The following is a 7204-nucleotide window of genomic DNA, read 5'->3' as shown; positions in this document are numbered from 1 at the left end:
GGGCAGCGCCCTTCGGTTCAGGTTGTGATCCTGGGATCTGGGATCGAGTCCCAAACTGGGCTCCCTGCAAGGAGCCTGCTTCTCCCTCTGCCTATGACTGCCTCTCTCTTTCAGTCTGTGTCTCTCATGTATAAATAAATAAATCTTAAGAAAAAAAAAAAAAAGAAAAAGTGTGAAGCAGCTTTGGAGGAAGTTCTGGAAGCCTGCATCAATTGCATGTCTAAGCAGAGGGCACCCAAGGAAAGCTTGAAAAGGACGAGAAGGCAGCTGAAGAAGGCCAGGCCGTACCTGCACGACTGTGGTAGCTGGTAAGGCTGTGGGCCACTGCAGTGGCGGTGGAATTGCCCCCACCCCAGGCAGCCAGCCCCCTGCCAGGTGGCATCACCCTCTTCCTAAAAGCCCAGCACATGACTCTCAAATTCATAAAAAACCTGAGTAAAAAACACAGCACCATAAAGGCCAGGAAAGCTGACTGAGGCTGGGATATCCCATGCTAGCTGTGTGACCTCGGCCGAGTTCACTGACATGCACACAGGTCCCTCTAGAGTTGTTAGCGTCCGTATCACAGAAAAGGCACATTGGTGTGAAATGGAGTCCTGCCAAAAAGAGATAATGCCCCTGGGGTCACATGGATAGGGGCTGCAGGTCGTAGATGTGGGGCAATGCCTGGTACAGAGCAGGGATGTAGCACACAGTTACCGCTTGCATCAATAACTGTCCATCTTTCTACAAGATGTCTATTTCCAGAAAGGAAAGAAAGATGGGACCCTAGGTCACGAGCTACTCTTCTAGCCAGAGGCATCCAAGGTCTACCCCTGCCCCGAGCAAACGTGACAGATACACGTGGGGCAGGCCCACCTGGGCTTCCTTCTCCAGCTTTGTCAAGTTTAAAAACATCTGTGCGATCTCCCGGTCGAACACTCGTACTCGGTCCCAGTCCAAAAGAAGAGATCTGTCTTTATCGGCATTGACCTATAGGAAAAAGTACAAAGGCAGAAGACGGGAAAGAAAATGTCCAGGTGAGCACACACTGCCAGGGAAGAGAATCGAGGTAGATGAAGCTGGTCCTCCTCTGGGAAGAAAATGGTCCCGGCTCTGAGGTCTCACAGCCATACCTATACAGGTGTGCAGAGGTGCACAGATATGTAGGCTGAGACCCAGCCCTGTCCCAAGGAAAGGCTGCCCTGACTCCAGGCCTCTCCCCTGAGATTCGGCAAGTAGTCTCATAAGGGGAGCCCAGAGCCAAGGCTGCTGTATCCTTAAGGGTGTTGGAACCTCCGTCACAAATGCCATCCCTGCCCACCCTCTGACACCTGGCCAGCACTAGGTGTAGTCCTTACAGGGGCCCCCAGCCCTATGTCAACCAGACCAGCTCTGTATTGCTTTAAATCTTGTAAGAAGCTTACACGGACGGCATTATTTGGAGAAATGGTTCTAAGACTTCAAAAAGTCTGAAAGTCAGTGGCTTATGGCCCTTGGTCCAAACCTCGGACCTGACCATCACAGCTGACCGTTCTGAGGCATGATCTACCCGGCCCCCTCCCCCTCAAGGCTGAGTTCATTCTTGCCTCTCTAAATTCAATGCATTCAGGCCTATGAAGGCTGGGATCCCTTCCCTGAGCACCCCACAGACCACTCTGGCGTCCCTCCTGTGCCCTTGGCCTCGGGGGTTTAATGGGCCGGATGATGACAGAAGACCCTCAGAGTCCACAGCCCGAACCTGGAAAGACCCAGCGTGTGTAGGGAAGGGAAAGCAAACCTTGGCCTGCAGCACCCAGTACGTCTCCGGTTTGAAGGACTGGATTTTATCATGTCACTCCACGCAGAAGCCCAGGGTAGGGGTTTGACATGGCCCAAAGGAGATGAGGGAGCTGTCTAGATTGCCATATTTTCCCTGGAAGTACTTAGTTTGAAATCTACAAGGAGGCATGGGGTAGAGAAAGATATTCTGGTCACGTATGCACTCAAAGCCACCATCGTTAATCACCCACGTTGAGTCCAGCATGGGGCCAGCTGGCGGCAGTGCCCCTGCTCAGAAGACAGGGGACAGAGTGAGAACGTGGCTCAGCACAGGGGCCGGGAAAGGTGTGTGTGGGTAGAGAGGAATCATGTGTTTGCACACATGGCACGGAAGGCAAGAGAGAAGAGTTTCCACCCATCCTGGGGCTGGGAAACCCTTCTATTCTATTCTATGCCCTCCACCCTCTCCTCAAGACCCATGCAGTGAGGCAAACACCCTGCCAGAGAGACAGTTGCCTTCAGGGTTTTTAGAATATGGACACTGGCCTAGTACTAACCAGGCCCAGGGGCAGCAAATGGGGACCCATGAGGCAGGAGCCCTGGCCAAAGGGAGGGCAGCCGGCACCTGGTGAACGCACAGCCGATGCGCAGGTCCAGCTCTTGCCTGGTGTCCACCGACAGCGCCTCGTTGTGGTCTGGCTCGCCCAGGCGGGCCATGGCAGCACAGATGTCCGTGTCTGTGATGGAGCTGAACCTGGCCCGGAACACGGTCTTTTCGCCACTATGGGTTGGATTCATGACGGGCAGCACAGCGTCCAGGACCTGGGGGAGGCAGCCCAGCTGTCACTCACCTTCCAAATCTCTGCCTCCACGCCTCTCGTGTGAGGGCTCCTCTCTGGGGCTGAACCTTGCTGGTGTGACTTCCTCTCCATCCTGCCAGACCCTCCTCCACCTCCTTGCCTGTCCAGAAGTCTGTCTCTCCACATCACTCCTGCTACACGGCTTCTTTTCCTTCCACTGACAAACTTGTTCAAACACCCCCCCTTACTACCATCCTTTCTCTTATCTGCTTTCACCCTTGCCAAACCAGGAAATGCTAATGCCACGACACAGGGAAACTCAGTCATGCAATCCACCCCACTTGACCCATTTCCCTTCTTTTTAGAGGGCAGAGTGCAAGGAGGGGTGGGTGGAACTCTTAAGAAGCTGAAGAAAAGCCAGGGAGGGAAATCAGAATGAAGAGGAAAAGACAAAGGGCAGGAGCAGGGAGGGCACAGGGGACCCCCACCTTAGGGACTAAGCCCAGCAGGGGGCCTGGAGCCAGACTCACTATGAAGGCTGTGCAGTGGGAGGGGAGTCACACTGGACCCTGGCCATGTAGATTCTTTGGTGGGGGGTGCCTTTGTTGCTGAGGGGAGAAAGCCCCCGAGCTTCTGCCCCCAGGGAAGGAGCAGTCCCGTAGGGGTGGGGCCGGGACAAGAGTGCCTAGGAAGGGACAAAGCGTGATCATGTTGACTGAGGGTGCTGTGCTGGAACTTGGGGTGTCCTGAGCTCCCTCTGCCACACAGGAAGCATTTCCTAAGCCCCAAAGTGTAATAGGCTCCGGGTGAGAACTGGGGGTGCAAGAGGCAGGAGCGTGAGCTGCACCAGGGGACACCTGCAGTCAGGAGCCGCGTGAGGGCGTCACAGCCACAAGAGAGGCAGACACCTGTGTCCTTGCAGGGAGGGTGGAAACAAGACGGGAGGGGGAGGCTTGATGGCATCTTGGAGGGGACGGTGAAGGCTGGAAGTGAGAAAAGCAGGAAGAAAGGTAGCTAAGTGGCAACCAGCCTTGGCCATAGGTCCCTGAGAGGTGCCCAGAAGGCCTGAAAACCTTCCCATCCACTGAGAAAATTCTGCCCTCTGTCTGTATGTTTGCTCACACAGTGCACCCGAGTAGGGGAATAGGTAATACCCCTCTGCCCTTGGCAGAGTCCATACATTTCAAAGTGTCTATGCAATTTCCAAACTAAAGGAGGAAAAAAGGCATTTCTAAGGCAACGCAGCAGATTCCCAGCCGCACCCCCGGCATGGCGCAAATGCGAGGACAGGTCAGTGGGAAGGCTCGAACTAAGGACAGCAGTAGGCCCCCTCTTACCTCAAAACAGATGTTCTCTCCCTCCTTGTCGCAGTCCAGCCATAGCACAATATAGTCGCAGCCTTTGCCCTCCACCTGCCACAGAGTACACAGTGACTGGCCCCTCCGTGGCCCGGCCCGTAGTGCCCACCGACGGTGCTCCCAACCACACCCTGAGCCCCATGGAGCAGGACTGCCACCCAGACTGGGCCCGGGCTGAGCAGCGGCGCTAGACGCAGTTAGGCTGCCTTAGCCACTCAGAGAACTTCACTCAGGACTTTGTTTTTTGGACACAAAGAAATTATAAATGCAAAATGATCTTAACCCCCAAAACTGCATGGGAAGAGGGCTGAAATGAAATAAGCCTAAATGTTAATGGTGGTTGTCTTAGGTAGTGTGATTATATATTTTTTCTTCCTTCTACTTTTTAATATTTTCCATAATGTGTGTGCATTTAAGATTAGAAAAACCGCCACCACCAACAAACAGTTTAAAAAGCAGAATTTCTGCTCTCCAGGGCTGAGTGACCCGGCTGCCCAGGTGGGCCAGTGGATGGTTGTGAGAACAGTCTGAAAGGTGCCTCGTGGGCCAGCAGGGGGAGCTCGCAAAAAGGGCTGCGAGGCCCACCCAGGGCTTCCAGCAAAGGCCTCCAGTTCATGAAAGAGAGGACTCTGGAGACCACCTGCAGTGCAGAGGGCCCAGAGTAGAGGCTTCTCAGGTGCCCATGCCCTAGCACTCCCACACACCTGCAGGAACTTCACCATGTTCAGCTGGGGGTTAGCCTCCTTCTTCTCTGTCGGGGCTTGGCTGAACTGCTCTGCGGGGTCCACCTTGTCTCATTTGTTGTACTTTCCTACAAACCATAGCCACAGTGACAGCTGAATCATACTTCTTGGCTCACCAAGCTTGATCTCTCCAATTGTCATAGGCCCAGGAGGAGAGGGAGGCTTGGAGAACAATTTGCCCAGGGGAACCCCACAATTGGAGGCAGAGCTGGGCCTTCATTCCCCTGGGCTGCTGAGGTGACACCACACCTTGGTCACCTCCAGGAGCCACCGCTGGGCAGGGCTGCTGCTGCTCCAGCCTCACTTCAGGACATGCCCTGTGGCTGGAGCGCCATTCCTGGGCTGGCTCACTTTGCCAGAGCACTGAACCACACCCCTCCTACCTCTGTCTTCTCTTCCAGCCTGAATAGCTGCAACTCTCCCCCTACCCAGCACTTGACTGCACACATGACAGGTGCTCAGGGGAACCCCATGGGGAATCAGTCTCTTGGGCTTCGTGTCTGGTACATCCACCTACTTCTCTACTCAGTGCTCAGTGCTTGCAAGCTTAGCCCTCTGGCTTTCTTTTTGTCCCCATTTCGTACAGCCTGGGAGAACGGGGTCATACAGAGTCAAGTTCAAATCCCAGCTCCCCACCTGCTGGCTGGTGATAAAACTCAAGAGTCCAAATGCTTGGCCACACGACTGAATCAATGTCCTTGTTGTCACTGGGCAACAAGAAGTATTGAGACTTTGCTGTGCACTAAGCTCTCTTCCTTCACCGTCACACTGAGTCCTCAATCCTAGGAAGTGGATGGCACTATCGTAAGACTCACATCACACATGTGGAACAGAAATTTCTTTTTTTTTTTTTTTTGGAACAGAAATTTCTAGAGGCTCCAGTCCCAGCCCATGAGCCTGTAGAGCATGAGACAGAGCCTAGGCTGGAGTCTCTCATCAACCACAGGGCCCTGCATGTGGCTCTGCTGGGTCACTAATGCTGGCCCTTCCAAGGTAACAGATAACAAAGATGACAATGACAGCCACCAAACGACCACTGGGCAACAGTCACATTCACCTCCCAAATGCCTGCATGGGCCAGCCCCTCTGAGGTGGGCATCCACCACCTCTAGGAAGCACAGGAAGGAGCATAGGGCATGCAGTGACTAAGGGGTGCCTCTGGGATGGGGACCCACGGGCATTGAGCTCTAAAACCTGGGTTCTAGATGACCCAGGACCTGCTGGCCTCAGGACTCATGGGTTCTGCACTAATTTGTCTGCCTGGAGCCCTCCCTGGCTCCATCTAGACTTGGGGCAGCACTTTGCCGGGCTTCCCTCAGTGGGATAGGGGTTGGGCGGGGTGCAGGGGGCTCACCCAGGAAATCCAAGGTCATCACATGACCACAGACGGATGTCATCTTGAAGCGGACGGGCTGGCCAGCAAAGGTCCCGCTGTACTCATGCACGGAGCATGTTCCGTTCAGCCCTTTGTGGGAGGACATGTTTCCTGCAGAGAAGCACAGTGATGGCTGCTCCAGCAGGCCACAGCCACCACAGAGGCCCCAGACCCAGAAGCCACCACTCACAGGGCCAGAGTCCCCCTTCCCCAGAGCAGTCAGTGGCAGCGTTCCTCAGGCCACTGCATGTAACAGTGCTGACGAATGTCGTGGTCCTCCGGGAAACACCACTCATTGCTAACCAACCAGCACGGTATGCTCACCACGCAGGGCCCTGGGCCAGCTGAAGGCCAGGAGCACCCTCTCTGAAGGCTCTCCACAGCAGACACTTGGGCCCTTCCTCTCATTTCTGCCCCACTTCTTTCAAACTTCACCAGGTCTCCATGGACCTCCTCATTACCAGGTCCCTTGACGTCTTCTCATGCTCCCGCTCCCCACTGACAGCCTCTCAGCTGAACTTTCTTCGCTTCTGTGGATCGGGCACTTCTCAGCTCTCCCCTCCCCTTCAAAGAGACACCATCCCACTGTCCTGACCCAGGGGAGGTCACGGTGGACATAGGCCATTTCTAGGTACCCAGAGCACCCAAGCACCCTTCCTATCTGGAGGCAAGTCAGAGATAGGAAGGAAAGGAGCACCCCACCAACTACCCCAGTGGCCAGGATGGAGTTAAGGGACAGATGTCCCCTTTCTTAGTGCCCTGGTGTCTCAGTAGGGCTATATACCAGGGCCAGCCTAATGCTGCTCTTGAGTGACATGAGGCACACAGGCTGCAGCTATAGTGGTTGAGGGCAGTGGCAAAGCTCCTGTGGCGATACGGTCTGTGGCATGGCCTCAGACTTAGACCAGGGCGAGATCTTGGCTCTGTATTCTTCCTTCTAGTGAATTCTCTTTCTGTGTAAGTTACCAGGGCTGGGTGCTGCTTTATGAGCAACAGTGGACTGCCCGGTGCTACGCTGTGAATGGTGTCTGTACCTTTTGGGAGTCCTGGACCGCACACTGAATGTAGCAGTAAATGCACCCACAAAAACTAATACTGAGATGCTTCAGTAACACCCACTGTCCTGAACCAAGTCAATTCCAGAGGGCTGGAGTCACACTCCAGAAAAAAAGAAATGACCATGTTTAG

General features: G+C 54.4%; 1 pseudogene across 1 annotated transcript; it reads right to left on the bottom strand.

Annotated features, from left to right (window-relative positions):
• Positions 1–765: 765 nt before the first annotated feature.
• LOC144309572 (DNA topoisomerase 3-beta-1-like) lies at positions 766–6158 on the bottom strand (annotated as a pseudogene). The gene is made up of 6 exons (XR_013375530.1): positions 5996–6158; positions 4603–4709; positions 3878–3952; positions 2366–2562; positions 1760–1916; positions 766–972 (listed from the first exon to the last, which is right to left on the bottom strand). The product of XR_013375530.1 is annotated as a DNA topoisomerase 3-beta-1-like (transcript).
• Positions 6159–7204: the final 1046 nt, after the last annotated feature.

The sequence above is a fragment of the Canis aureus genome, unplaced genomic scaffold, assembly GCF_053574225.1.
Source record: "Canis aureus isolate CA01 unplaced genomic scaffold, VMU_Caureus_v.1.0 ptg000086l_RagTag, whole genome shotgun sequence".
Taxonomy (NCBI): domain Eukaryota; kingdom Metazoa; phylum Chordata; class Mammalia; order Carnivora; family Canidae; genus Canis; species Canis aureus.
Note: the sequence above shows the minus strand (reverse complement) of the source record. Positions and strands in the feature narration are given on the sequence as shown.